Raw genomic sequence first — 15,576 nt, 5'->3', positions numbered from 1 at the left:
GATGTCGTGAGGGACCCCAGAAGGAGGCAACAAATTGTCTCCCAGCTGTATCAAATTCACTGAATATACAAATTTGTCTGTTCAAACAAAGAAAGGAGCAAATGAAAATATTTAACAGGCATAAAATACGTAATCACATCTGTACCAAATATACCACATTATGATGTTAGACATAGTCTAAACAGGTGGTATTCAACTCTCTGGCCCCATGGTCCAGATGAGTGACGTGGCTGGTCCTTGGGCTAGATTTAATGTAGGGTATTGGTCCACAGGCTGGATCCAGCATGGTGTCATCAGACAGGGTAAGTCCAGGGGGTTTGGCACTACAGCCTAGCCCCACACACTGGCTCTGGTTGTGGAGAGATCCCAGGTGCCAATGAGTTCTGCCAGGAGCTATCACCCCCAACCAGTGGGACTTCCCTAGGGTATGGAAATTTGGTGGTATGGGAGCAGTGGCAGAATTAATTGCCACAGCCCTGAGAGCCCCGTGGGTTGGATGACGCAACCTCATAGGTCATAAATTGAGCACCACTGGTTTAGGGAAATGGTGGATGTGCATTGGTGATAACCAGTTTTCCCATTTCTCCTGCATTGGGAGAAATGTTGAATTGGGAGAAAATATCCTGAAGATATTTAGGGACATAGTAAAGCAGTTGGGGCCTGAGTCAAAACCCAGTGAAACAAAAAGAAGTTGTTTTATTAACTGCAGTGGGCTCTGGATCAAGCTCTAAATTAGAACAACTGAAAACATGCAGTATTCCTTATATGAACAACATGGGATTCTGGGTTAAGCATTAAGCGTGCGTGTGTGTATTGCAATTAACATAAATGTATATATGTGGCAGATATATTCATAATTTCTTTTAAAATACCTTCTCTCTAACCTACTGTAAATCAGCCACGCATTTTAGAAGGGAAAAGCAGCATTGATCAGAAACCAACCACAGTGTAGTACAACAATGATTTATTAGGGTTGGCAGGTTATCTATTAAGGAAATTAGGTCACACTTAATGGAATTTAATTTATTGGTGGTAACAGAGAACCAGAAATATATCTGGAACGTAAGAGTTTTAAAATTATGTATAACTTAATGGGTGTGTCTGGGTGCATGTGTAAGAGCTGTTTGTGTAGTAAAACTCCATTGGCGCAGCGTGATGTGAAGGTAGTGTTCAGTGGTCTACTCTGTTAAAAAGAAGAAACATAATCCTGGAACATGCTGAATGAGCACAGACCAGAGATATTTTTAGGCCCTTTACTATCGTGAAGCCTCTTTAAGACACTGTGAGCAGTACCAGCTGTCTTACCAGTTTCTGGCAAACATAAGGAAGTAGCTATACAGCAAGGTTTAAGAGGAACTCAGAGCTGTGGCATCTGTTTTCCCCCCCTCTCCCCAGCTTTCCCACATCTTCACACATCTATGGTCTTTTTCAGAGTGGCTTAGTACTGATGCCAGTGGGGTCTGCATGGGCTAAGTGCTTCTGAGTGTCAAGCCACTAGACTTTCAAACTGTTCCTGAGTGTCTTAATCATGAGCACCTGATGGTAGAGTCTAATCCTGACTTTGAACTGGGGAATTATCATGATTCTTGTGAGTTTGCTTCTGTAGTAGTCAGCTCTCTTCTGCCTATGGCGTGCTGTGGAGAAAGGGAGGCAGAGCAGGGGGGCTGGACCTGATGATCTCACAGGGTCCCTTCCAGCCCCAAACTTCTGTGAATCTGTAAATGCCTGAGCATACTCACAATAAAAAAATAAATAAAATGTCCCATTACCCCCCTTCCCTACCAGCTATTACTACTCTCAACGGTTCTGTCAGTTTTAACTATGACTGAGACAATCTATAAGCTTCATCTGTGTGAGAAATTCACAATGGTGTAAACCTAAGGAGTAAATTTAAACTGAAGTTAAACCTATCTAAAACCCTGTACGCATGTTCTTGTTTCAGTGTAGCACTCAGGGGCGATGCGTAGTGGGTGCACATGCATCTCCTGATCATGGTGGTGCACCCGCTACAAAAAGGGGTGCTGGCCGATGGCATCTGTAGGTGGTCGCCGACCCCAGTCAACGCTTGCCACTGCCCCACACGCCAACAGCACTGGTGGTGTCTGCAGGAGCTCCTGCTTACCACCGCCACACTTACGCCACCACCATGCCCCCCCTCCCTCCAGCCACCATTGCCATGCGTCGTTCATGGTAGCAGTGGCTTATTGTGGCTCATCCACTGGTAACTTACTGAGTTTAAATTAAATTCAGCAAGTCGGTCTACTTTTACAGTAGCATAACTAGAGGTGGACAATAGGAGCACCAGCCCTGGATGCCAAGTTAGGAGGGGCACCAGAATCATCCCCACCCCTGCGGAGTCAGTGTCCTGGCAGCATTCTTGTGGTAGGAGCTCCAAAGCCGCTGCAGCAGCTGGGGAGGGCAGGGCATGGGCACTGGGAGCAGCAGCTCAAGTGGGACTGTGGAATTCCCAGTGTGAGTAAAGAGTTCTGTCCCCACCCTCCTTAGCACCCACGTGTGCCCCCTCTTCTGCTCTTTCCCCCACATCTGGGAACCCATGCCTGAATCCCCAGCTCTTAGAACTCTCCTGGAGGGTTTGCCCCAGTTGGCAACTCTGCTTGTTATGCCACTGCTACTTAAACTTTTTCTCACAGGATCCCTGCTTCTTAGATAATGGAGGAGGAGCAGTAAACAGTTATTTTGTGGCTATTCAGTGGTTCATATTCTCCTTGTTCAACATATGACCCAATGCCTTATTTATGGCTCACTATTCAAACCTGCTTTGAATGCAAATTATTCTGTGCCTTTCTCTGGCACTTGTATAGTATCAGAGTGCTTCACAAATATTCATGTATTTTTAGTTTTTTTTAATATTTAGGGTTTTTTTAATATTTTTAGTTAGTATTTTTAGAAGTCAGGGGGTGCTAGAGTGACCCCTCAGCTGGAGGGAAGCTGAGTTGAGGGGGGGAGAAGGAGGGTGGCCAGGCTGAGTATGATTGGGGAGGGGTTTAAATACCCACCCTGGCCTGCATGGTCCCTAGCTGGGGTGTGCCTGGAGAGGGAAGGGGGAAGCAGCCCCTGCCAGGCATTTCTCTCCCCCCCCACCCCCCCCAAAACTACCACTCAAGCAGCAGGCTGCTGCCAGGGCTGGCCATTCCCTGTGCTGGTTGAGTGGTGGGTATGCTGGTGGGATGGGGCGGGGGGAGAATTAACCCCCTGCCCCCTATCTCCCTGTTTGCTTCAGGCTGCTGCCAGGACTGGCCATGCCCCCTGTCCTTTGAGCAGCGAGTGGGCAGAATGCCTGACAGGAGCTGTTATGCCCCTGCAACACAGACCCTGGATGGGGTCCCTTGGGGAAGAAGGGGGGAAATAAACTCCCTCCCTGCCCCCTTTACCTTAGGGGGCCATGCTGGGCTGGCATCTGATCATGCCCCCCACCCCTGCTCCGGCTAGAGCTCTGCTCTCCGAAGCAGACAGCACAGCCCAGCTCAGGGCTGCAAAGCATGCGGGGGACTCTGATTTAACTTAAACCAGGAAGGTGTCTGGGACAGAAGTTCCATAAACCGGTTTAACCTCAGTCAGTTAAGTCTGATACTACATTCAACCAAGTTTATCTTAAACTAGTTTCAGCCATTTTGAAACTGGTTTATGTGTACTGAACTTCTGTACTGTTACAGGTTTAAACCAGTTTCTGATCACTTAAACCAGCTTATGTGTGATTTCTGTCCCTAGCCCTGGACTCATCTCCCAAATTAAGGAGTGCATCATAATGGATATGCATTATGCAACTTGAATTTTGGCATTTCCTGACTTTTAAGTTTTCTTGTTTTGTAACAAAGTCTTATAAGGGAAGTGTTGGACAATGTTAATAATAGGCTGGTCTGCCACTCCAGCATACAGTACAAATCCTATACATCTGCTCTTATCCTGATTGTTATACTACCAAGTACCTAATAAAAAACCGTCTATGACTGCTTAATGCTTTTGGTCCTTAATTATGCACATGCTAATATAGAGAGTTGGATGTAAATTGCTAGGAGTGCTTTTATCATTGCATATTTGACCATTTGAAGAAATTTGGTGCACCAGATACAAGAAACCTATTCAAAGAACTGAAAGAGTTAAGTCATTTTCTTTTTCTCAAACCCTGAGAGACACCTATTCTGTATGGCTAGTGTATTACTGATGCAGCTTGAGAATAAACTCCTACACTAATTCTTCTTGCAAAAGTCAGTACGAGAGAGCTTAGTCCACCAGCTACAAAGACTTTATCTAAGCACTGATGATATCCCTTCTGATAAACTGAGATAGCATTTTTCGTTACTGCTTTCTTTGAAGAACCGTAATAGTTCTTCACCACCTAGCAGGGGAATAAAAACATCAGACAAATAGTTCTTAGAATCTATTTTAAAGCTCTCCTTAATTGACCAAATACACATAGATAGATGTTTAATTAGATGTCTGGCCGAAAGAGGTTTTGAATGAGTGAGATTCTCTTTGGTGGTTATAATAAATCTACAGTTTGACAGCCTAGAATGTTACAGGTTCAGGAAAAGTGGTGTTGAGAGGTCCTGCCTGGCCTGCATTTGCTATGTCCACAGCTTGGGCTCCTGCAGCATGGTAACCACTATATCAGTCCCCGTTGTCTCAACCTGCACTGGTGCAATGCCACTGTATACAATGAGGACATGTACATTAGAACTGAGTTTGCAAATAGTCCTTTCACTACCATACTACACTGGGCATTAGCTACTGTTAGTGGGGCTAAAGCAGTCTATTTTCTGAATGTTACACTCAGAAACCAAAAGTCCCTGACTCATTTAAGCAGGACAAAAAAAAAATTGATATTTGACCTGATGGAGAAACAAAGCTGAGGCAGAGGCTGAGACTGTGGAAATTCCACAGGGAAACCTTGAGGATTTGAACATGAGAAAGGACTCCACACTGTTTTCTCAGCAAAATGCCCCTGCTCATGTTATCATATCACTTAGAATAATATAACGGCTGTGAGTGATACAGAAATAGCTTACATCTCTGGCTCTGGGAAGTCCAACATTTTTTTTTTAATTTACATGCTTTGCCTAGCAGCCCTCAGGTTTTCTCTTGGTACATCTCTGGTCTTGACACAAATCATCCCATGGGTAGGAGGACCTTTATATCTCTCAAGAATGTGGGCAACATTGCCAGTAAGTGGTAGCAAATTTGTAATGATATGAATACCTCCAGTGATACCATTGCCACATGTACATAAAATTAGTTCCAATGTCTCTGTCTCTGCTGAGAATCATTAGCTGGGAACCTCGCACTGTATTTTTAATTTGAAGATTATGTTAATATTCTATTAAAATAATTAAATCATGCATTCATAATTCTCTTCGGAGCTGTAGATAAACACTAAAGCTGGTTTGGAAGGACAGTACTTAATAAAATTTAATGTAATTACAGTAATTAAAAAATAATCATAAAATAAGAGAGGGGGAAAAAAAAACCTTTGTGCTGGAATTTTCTGTCCTCTGCATACACTCTAATGCCACAGCTGCAATGCAGTTTCAGTAGACCTTCTGTGCTGGTGTTCCATGGGCAAATTAACAAGGCAGGATGCTAGTCTTCAAGGTGTCCCAAATCTTTTGTTAAAGTTTAATTCACTTCTACCAGATTGGCAGATGATTTTCCTCACTGTCTTGGCCGGGGCTGCTGCTCCTCCATTAAAAAGAAATTGTAGACACTCGAAGCAAGAATGCCGCTGTGATGTGCCATAGAGGACAGGGAATATTGGCTGCTCAGCAGAGATGCCACAGTACTCCCTCCTGTGCTGGGACAAGCTACATTTCAAGTCTTGATTGCTTCCTGCTAGTATTACTTAGAACATAAGCTATCCAAAAAAAAATGTGAATGTTTGCACCCTCGATAGAGCTATGTAGCTCCACAAGAGGGCAAGTGCATCTGGTGTACATTGCAGGTTCAGAGCATTTTTGCTCATCAGAGCATTGCAGCTCTACCCTATCCCCAAGGCAGGCCTGAATTACAAAGCACAAGCTAGCTCTCTGTTGATACAGTGTCTCTGCCTTGCAGTAGATCTAACAGACAGGGGATGTCCACTGAAAGTTTAGCATCATATAGAAATTAGTTTGTAAATTTTCTTTCTGGGCAAGAGATGCATCTTACTCTGTCAGTCTGATACACCTGACATTAACATCAACAGCCCAATAAGAATTATGTCTAATGGAAGTAATGCTCTAAATTTTCCAAGGAGATGATTTTTGGATGCATGAATTTCTGGGTGCCCAGTTTGAGACCTCTTAAAGTGTCCAGGTTTCCAGTGGGTGAAAATTAGGCCCTTGAAAAATGGGCATTCAGAATTGTTCATCCGTTTTGAAAATGTGGGTCCATGTTTCTGAACAGCTATGTAAATCTACAGCATTGTAGAAATATTTATAAATGGAAACAATATATTTTTATATCCTCATTTGAACACAAGAAAAAGGAAAATGAGTCAATTGAGGTTCAGAAAACTTTTGGAAACTCTATATATTTAATTTCTGAAGTGCTTTGACTATGGCAAGATCAGACAAAAATCATGCAGAAGTCTTTTAAGACCAGCTTATGAGACCAGTGATTTTTAGTGGGTTCCCTCCTATTATTTAGGACTTGAACCCAAACTCTGCACCATGGCACAAAAATAACCTGGAGTCACCCTGCTCATGTCCATCAATCCCTGTACATTTGTTGTTATAGGTAATATGCTTTGATGCCCAAGTGTGAGAATTGGAAGGCCCTAGGTTCATCTTGCATCTACCACAGATTTGTAGTGCAGTCTTGGGCTAGTTACATCATCACTTGCCATCCGTCTTCTCCATTGGTTAAATGGAAATAATACTTAACTACCGTTGTGGGGTATTTTTAAAGGTCTATATGGTTAAATGACTAAAAGTTGATTGAAATGTATAAAGTGCTAAGTATATATTATTACTTTCATCATACTAGTTTTTATTACTCTTGTTTGTTTATTTGCCAAGGAAACATGGAAGGATCTCTTAACCTCAGGAATAGTCTTCCTGAGTAACCCCATTCCTCTGGCAATGTTTCTTACTCATATTCTCACAGAAGGGGTATCTTTCCACTTCTCAGCTCCTCTTCTAATTCCAGTGTCCTAACAATTTCCTTTATTTTGCAAGCCAAGTTTGCTTTTTCTTGAAATTATAAATGTAATGCATGTAAAACTCTAGAATTCTTGGTTCAAAGATGATACCTTTTATTAGATCAACTAAGATATCACAACAAAATGATCTTTGCAAGCTTTTGAGCACACATGCCCTTTTTCAGGCTGAGGGAAAATTAAAGATGGTAAAAGTCCCCATAGGTAGAGAATAAACTTCATTTTGCAAATGTAGTATATAATATTCTTAATTCTTATCAGAAATCAGTCATACTTGGTTTGAGTAAATATCAAAGTGACCCTAATATGGACTGGCAAAAAACTGCAGAAAAAAAGTAAAAATAAATTAACAGGATAGCTAAATGGGTCCGTGTAAATGATTAAGCTTTAAAACCTAATAAATAGCTAGCTGCACATTATTATAAAATATAAATTATTGTTAAATAACACACACATAATAGATCATTTTAAAATAAAGAAAGTATTCTATATGTAATAGTTTTGGGGAAAAATACCAATAATAGAAAAAAGTTTCTGGATGTAAATGCTAAGTGCTTACAACTCTCATTGAGCTTGCTGGGAGCAGATAGTGAGATTCTGGCTTATTAGAAACAATGAATTTAATAATTAATTTAATATCTTTTAACAGAACACATGCTGCGGAGAATGTTTTACCCAATGGCACAATGTCACGTACATAAGATAGCACCGGATCCTGTCTACGAGGAAAAGAGTTGAACTGTGTGAAGGGGAGGCAGTGCACTTAGGGGCTAGAAAGCAAATCCATTATATATGCAAAGAAACCTCATTTTAATTACACTAATAGGAAGATAAATTATTTCTAAAACACCATCTATGGTTTCAAGTGACTCAGTAATGACAAGTGTTATAGAAACAGCACATTAGCAGTTAATAGAACTATAACACAATACTTTGGTTGCTAGTTCTTTGTATTAGATCTGTATCATTCTCATAGGAGTTATGCCAGTTTAAATGTTCCTGAAATATTATTTTTGAAACTTTCATGAGACCACTGGAGCCTGTCCTGGGCCCACTGCTGTTCAATATGTTTGTTAATTATTTGGATGATAGAATAGTGAGTTTAAGCAAATTTGCTGATGGGTGAGATTGTGAACACACTGGAGGACAAGAGTGCAAATCAGAAGGATCCTGCCATATTGGAAAGCTGGGCTGGAGCTAGCAGAATGGAATTCAGTGCTGACACATGCAAGGTACTACATCTTGGGAAGACTAAAACCACAAATACAAAATGAGTGACAACTGGCTGGATGGCATCACTGTGGAGAATGATCTAGGAGTTTTGGCACATCACAGACTTGATATGAGTCTGCAGTGATACAGCCGCACAAAAGATAAATGTGATTTTAGACTGCATCAATGACAGTAGTAGGTGCAAGACATGGGAGCTGATAGTGTCTCTTTACACAGCACTGGTTAGACTTTAGCTAGAGTATTGTGTGCAATTTTGAGCTTCACATTTTAAAAAGGACTTGGAGAATTTGGAGTGAGTCCAGAGGTGGCCAACAAAAATAAAGGGCTTGGAAAGCAAGCCGTATGAGGAAAGGTTGAGGGAAATAAGTGACTTTTCTGCAAGCTGAACATGTCTAGGAGGGGACATGATAGCAGTTTTCAAATATGTGAAGGGCTGCCAGGAAGGTAAGGGAGAATGTCTTTTTTCTAACTGCAAAGAGAAGAATGAGGACCAATGACTTGAAGTTGCAACAAAATAATTTTAGATTGGGTAACAGGAAAAACCTCTTCACTGTTAGAACATGGAGGTAGTGGAATAGGTTGCCCAGGGAAGTTATAGGATGTTCATCATTGGAGGTGTTCTAAAAGAGCTTGAATAAGCATTGGTCAGGGATGATCTAGGAGTAGCTATGACTGTTCTGCTCTGGGTATTCCCCATGCTTCATGGCTGGTTGTAACATGGGGCTGGAGAGGAATTTTCTTCCCCTCCTGTTGCTTTCTGTCAGGCTTTTTTCCCCCTGCCTTCCTCAGAGGCACAGAGTGTTCACTGCAGTAAAGGCTGGGAATTTTGACTGGGGTGTACCAGTACTCCAGCTGGGACTAAACCCTGGAGGTTCCTGCATAGAGAGTCTTGCCTCTCTGTTTAGGTTCAGAATGATCACCACATTTGGGGTAAGGAAGGAATTTTATCCCATGGTCAGATTAGTACAGACAGGGTGCATGTACACATAAGATTAATGCACCTGAATAAACTTTGGTGCAGTTTGCACTGGAGTCAGCTACTCCTAGGTGCAGCATCTTTACATGCACCCAGAACTACAGCAGTTCAAGCCAGGCCTGGGGGTGGAGCAGGGGGCCCAGGGGCCAGCCCCAGGCTCAAGTGGCAGTGGAGGAGCTGGCTGAGCCAGCAGGGTGCTACAGTGCAGGCCTAGCCAGCAGATAGCCCCCACCTGTAGCACCCTTGTGCCCCAGCCAGCCCTGGTCTCAGTCTACACATGTGTTTGCGTGAACATACTGATTTAAACTCCTGCTCCGTCGTAGGATAGTATTTGTGTCAGGCAGTACTATCCTATGGAGGAGGTAATTATTTTACTGTGCCCTAATACAGGTGCATGCGTAGACCGTGACACTGTACTGTGGAGCTAATTAGTCAACTCTGTAGTAAAGCATGCATGTAGATGCACCCACAGTGGGAGTTTTTGCCTTCCTCTGTCATGGGGGATGTGGCCCTCCTCTTTGGATCTCTCAAGTGTATTTTAACAACCTGTGTAGCAGCAGGACATTGACTGCTATTATCCCCTTGTTTTATCTGTGTCAGGTTAGGGTACTATGCCTTGTAGTTGTGTAACAGGGTTGATTTGTGTAGTTTTAACAATAGGTTAAAAAAGGATTTGTATGGGGTGATCTGGATAGGGATGATCCTGCCTCTGGCAAGGGTTTAGACTATATGACCCCAGAGGGCCTTCTAGCCCTACTGTTCTGTTGTTCTATAACATCACCTACTGATCAGTAGCCATCTGGGGGACAGTGATCACCTAATAATAGAATTCACCATAAGACGTCGAGTGGGTAAGGTGACTAGTAGGGTGAAAGTACTAGACTTTAGGAAAGCTGATTTAAATGAACTCAGGCGATTAGTCAAGGACGCACTGCAGAGTAGGAGTTTTGAAATGATGGGAGCCCAAGAAGGGTGGCTGTGCTTTAAGGAAACAATCCTTCGGGCACAAAGCGAGACGATCCCCATGCGGGGTAAAAGAGGGAAAGGGGCCAGGAGGCTTCCCTGGCTGACCGCAGAAATCCAGGGCAGCCTAAGGGCCAAAAGGGGAGCACATAAAAAGTGGAAACAGGGAGAGATCACCAAAGACGAATATACCTCCTCCGCTCGTGCTTGTAGGGAGGCAGTTAGACGGGCCAAAGCTACCATGGAGCTGAGGATGGCATCCCAAGTAAAGGACAACAAGAAATTGTTTTTTAGATATATAGGGAGTAAAAGGAAGGCCCAGGGAGGAATAGGACCCCTGCTAAATGGGCAAAAACAATTAGTGATGGACAGGGGGGACAAGGCTGAACTCCTCAACGAGTTCCTTGCCTCCGTGTTCCTAAGCGAGGGGCACGACAAGTCTCTCACTGGGATTGTAGAGAGGCAGCAGCAAGGCGCCAGACTTCCATGTGTAGACCCTGAGATGGTGCAGAGTCACTTGGAAGAACTGGATGCCTTTAAGTCGGCAGGCCCGGATGAGCTCCATCCGAGGGTGCTGAAGGCACTGGCCGACATCATTGCACAGCCACTGGCGGGAATATTTGAACGCTCGTGGCGCACGGGCCAAGTCTCGGAGGACTGGAAAAGGGCCAATGTGGTCCCCATTTTCAAGAAGGGGAGGAAGGAGGACCCGGGCAAATATAGGCCAGTCAGTCTCACCTCCATCCTTGGCAAAATCTTTGAAAAAATTATCAAGGTTCACATATGCGAGAGCCCAGCAGGACAAATTATGCTGAGGGGAAACCAGCACGGGTTCGTGGCAGGCAGATCGTGCCTGACCAATCTAGTCTCTTTTTATGACCAGGTTACGAAACGCCTGGACACAGAAGGAGGGGTGGATGTCGTATACTTAGACTTCAGGAAGGCCTTCGATACGGTATCCCACCCCATACTGGTGAACAAGTTAAGAGGCTGTGACTTGGATGACTACACAGTCCGGTGGGTGGCGAATTGGCTGGAGGGTCGCACCCAGAGAGTCGTGGTGGATGGGTCGGCTTCGACCTGGAAGGGTGTGGGCAGTGGGGTCTCGCTGGGCTCGGTCCTTGGACCGATACTCTTTAATGTCTTCATCAGCGACTTGGACAAGGGAGTGAAATGTACTCTGTCCAAGTTTGCAGATGACACAAAGCTATGGGGAGAAGTGGACACACCGGAGGGCAGGGAACAGCTGCAAGCAGACCTGGATAGGTTAGATAAGTGGGCAGAAAACAACAGAACGCAGTTCAACAAGGAGAAATGCAAAGTGCTGCACCTAGGGAGGAAAAATGTCCAGCACACCTACTGCCTAGGGAATGACCTGCTGGGTGGCACGGAGGTGGAAAGGGATCTTGGAGTCCTAGTGGACTCCAAGATGAAAATGAGTCGGCAGTGTGACGAAGCCATTAGAAAAGCCAATGGCACTTTATCATGCATCAGCAGATGCATGACGAATAGGTCCAAGGAGGTGATACTTCCCCTCTATCGGGTGCTGGTCAGACCGCAGTTGGAGTACTGCGTGCAATTCTGGGCGCCGCACTTCAAGAGGGATGCGGATAACCTGGAGAGGGTCCAGAGAAGAGCCACTCGTATGGTTAAGGGCCTGCAGACCAAGCCCTACGAGGAGAGACTAGAGAAACTGGACCTTTTCAGCCTCCGCAAGAGAAGGTTGAGAGGCGACCTTGTGGCTGCCTATAAGTTCATCACAGGGGCACAGAAGGGAATTGGTGAGTATTTATTCACCAAGGCGCCCCCGGGGGTTACAAGAAATAATGGCCACAAGCTAGCAGAGAGCAGATTTAGATTGGACATTAGGAAGAACTTCACAGTTCGAGTGGCCAAGGTCTGGAATGGGCTCCCAAGGGAGGTGGTGCTCTTCCCTACCCTGGGGGTCTTCAAGAGGAGGTTAGATAACCATCTAGCTGGGGTCATCTAGACCCAGCACTCTTTCCTGCCTATGCAGGGGGTCAGACTCGATGATCTATTGAGGTCCCTTCCTGCCCTAACATCTATGAATCTATGAATCATGTGAAAGGAAGCATGCAATTATTAAAGCAAAATAAATGTCTTCTAATTTTAGAACTGGATTTGGCCTAGCCAGTATAACTTTTGGTCTTTGTGCAGAGGTCTGGCACCTGAGCCAGGTATGAAATGTATAAATTGCACACAGCTCCTGTCACAGTCTTTTGTCTATAGGAATCATTTTTTATTACTTTATATTTGTATAGAGCATCTTAGAGAAAAAAAAGAGAGTATCTACCTGCTCCTTAAGAGCAGCAGGCCATCATCAGCATATAGAACTCCCCCAGTTAAGAATCGGTTTAAGGGTCTGCGCAGATATTATATTTAGATTGAGCTAACTATATTCATAGATTCATAGATGCTAGGGTTGGAAGGGACCTCAACAGATAATTGAGTCCGACCCCTTGCCTAGGCAGGAAAGAGTGCTGGGGTCAGATGACCCCAGCCAGATGCCTATCCAGCCTTCTCTTAAAGACCTCCAAGGTAAGGGAGAGTACCACCTCCCTTGGAAGCCCATTCCAGATTTTGGCCACCCTTACCATGAAGAAAACTAAGAATTTCTCCCCCTGTCACTTCACTCACCCTTAGAGTTAGGTCAATCTAAATGACCAACCGTGCAGATGTTCAGGCAAAAAATTGGGCAAAAAATAGCAGGCCCAATATAAATTCGTTTGTTTGAGGTGGTGAACTAAGTTTGACTGGTAATGGGCTACCCCAATCTAGTGAACATCTGTATACATTTGGCGTGCAGCTCTGGGACTAAGAAAGCCCTGCCACTCACCTCTGTCCCAGGGCTGCACTCTGCCTACTCCCTGAGCCTGACTGGGCTATTTTTACCCCTGTGGATCCCTCCCCCCGCCCCCCCCGCCATCCCCAGATAAAACGTCCCCTCTATGAACCTGCTAACACCCCAACCAAGAACTGGTAGCCCCTCCTGTTCCCTCCAGTTCCTCCACTCATCCCGAGTTACTAAGATTAGATTCCCAGCATGGTTCCTGCCACTGGCAAATGTGTGCACAAATTTACTCCTGATCTATGATCACATGGCTTATAGTGAGCCACATAATAGTAGACTGGGTGCAGCAAATGTCTGCATGTACCCTAAGTATGGGAGAGACTCTTAAATAAAGGAATAAATGTATTAAATAATGCTATGAGACTCTGTGCCTTCTAAATGTAAACATTGTACTGGTGTCTTTTTAGAAAAAATAGATAAAGATTCTCGTGGGGACCGATGTTGGAGATCCTCAATGTTTTGGATACTCAAATTATGATGCTTTAAAAGGGCCTGATTTCCAAATGTATAAAATATAACTAACTAACTAACTAACTATATATAGTTATATAGCTGTACACTGTATGCTAATAAATTTACTCCATGCCACACCATTCCTTATTTACAGAAACATAATTTAGAAAAGATTTAGTGGGTTTTAAAAAATAATATATTAGACTTATTTTTTCAAATTCTTTTCCTAGTAAAGTCAGGTTGTCTAAGTATCATGACCCCAAGTACAAAGGCCTTGGAGGTAGAGGAATGTTTTAGATATTTCTAAAATAACATTTTTATAGTTCTTGTCCGGATTTTATGGGCCAGTCTTTTAGGACTTTACCAATGGAAGTGGGATATTTTCCACTGCCCACTGCTGTAAAAAATCATTAATCCTTAAACCTGGCAGCTCAGAAGATATTGTGTCTTAAACTTGCCATTGGTCACAGAATGAATATTGCTTTTTTTTTTGCACTCAGGCCAGTCTAATTTCAGGTGAAAATTCTGCATGTAATTGGAAATAAATCATTTGGTGGCTGGCTGCCTTTTATTTTTCTTTGAAAATGGCTGTTATCTGATAATGACTTAAAGGTTTGGTGTATGGTATAAGAAGTCTCAGCAGAGATGGTTTGATGGACATAATACAGATAAAAGTGCCATACATTCATGTGGCTAAAAATAGTTCCTGGCCCTGGGAAGGGGGAGACCCCCCCACCAAACCTGCCAAACCCCCCTGTGGAACCACTAGGCCCCCCAATCTGCCTTTCCTCTATCCCAATTTACTTCAGCCAGACTCCTAGCACTGGTGAATATCAGTAAAACCAGCCCTGGGAGCACTTTTTAGGATTGGGGGCAGCTCAGTGGCACCAGCGGGGGGAGGGGGGGCAGGGGTGCCACCGAACTGAAGAGGGAGGGAATTGGGGGGGCCTGGAGGAGAAACGAGGTGGGGGTCAGGATTGGAGAGGCTCCCTGATCATGGCAACCCTTCCCCAACCTCTCCAACTTCCCAACCCTGCCTCTGCAGACCCCATTAACCCCACCTCCATCCCCACTAGCCCCCCTGACCACCCCATGGACTCCATTACCCTCCCAATCTCTCCAAGCCCCCCCGCTAGCCCTCCACATCCCAATTTCATTGCGAAGGCCCCATTGGTATAGGTTTGAGACACAGTGACTCTGTCCAGTTAAAAATAGTGGAGAAGTGCCCAATAATGGTGTGGCCAGTTAAATCCTGGTTGACTGACTATCTGTAGTCAGAGATGATGTGGTGATTGATTGACGCTTGTGCTGACCATTATTCCTGCCATTGAGTAAGTAAGGAAAAGTCAGTTTTGAAAAGGTGGACCATATTGGGCATCTTGAAGGGAGCTGAGCTATTGGTAGGTGGAATATGTCCCAGTGCACTGGCAGTGTAGGATTATCCCAGAGTCTGGCTAGTAAGTTTACTTCAGCATTTTTATGGTGGAGATGAGGGGAAGCAATGTTACTGAGGACTGGTAACCATGGCAGGCAGTGGGGCACAATGTGCCTAACACAAGACTCATTGTAGCATGCAGTTGAGTGTCCGCTAGCTTGCTGTGCAATGAATGAGCATAGAATTCTGCAACTCAATAACACAGTGCAAGAGCAGATGAACATAACGTGGAGGCATTGGCACCCCAAGTGGTGCCTGCAAGTTTGGCAAGTAGGTTATTCCTTGTTTTGATTTTTGATTTTTGGTTTTTATTCCTTGTTTTGATTTTTTTTTAAAGCAGTTTTGATTTTTTTAAAGCAGTTTTATTGAGATGTGATTTATAAATTAAAGTCCTGGTTGAAGGTGACACCCAGATAAACTGGGTGGGTTTCAGATTTGAGAGGCTGACCATTTAAAATGATACCGAGTTCACAATTGGCGCTGGCATTATG

The sequence above is a fragment of the Alligator mississippiensis genome, chromosome 5 (assembly GCF_030867095.1).
Source record: "Alligator mississippiensis isolate rAllMis1 chromosome 5, rAllMis1, whole genome shotgun sequence".
NCBI classification, from domain to species: domain Eukaryota; kingdom Metazoa; phylum Chordata; order Crocodylia; family Alligatoridae; genus Alligator; species Alligator mississippiensis.
Note: the sequence above shows the minus strand (reverse complement) of the source record.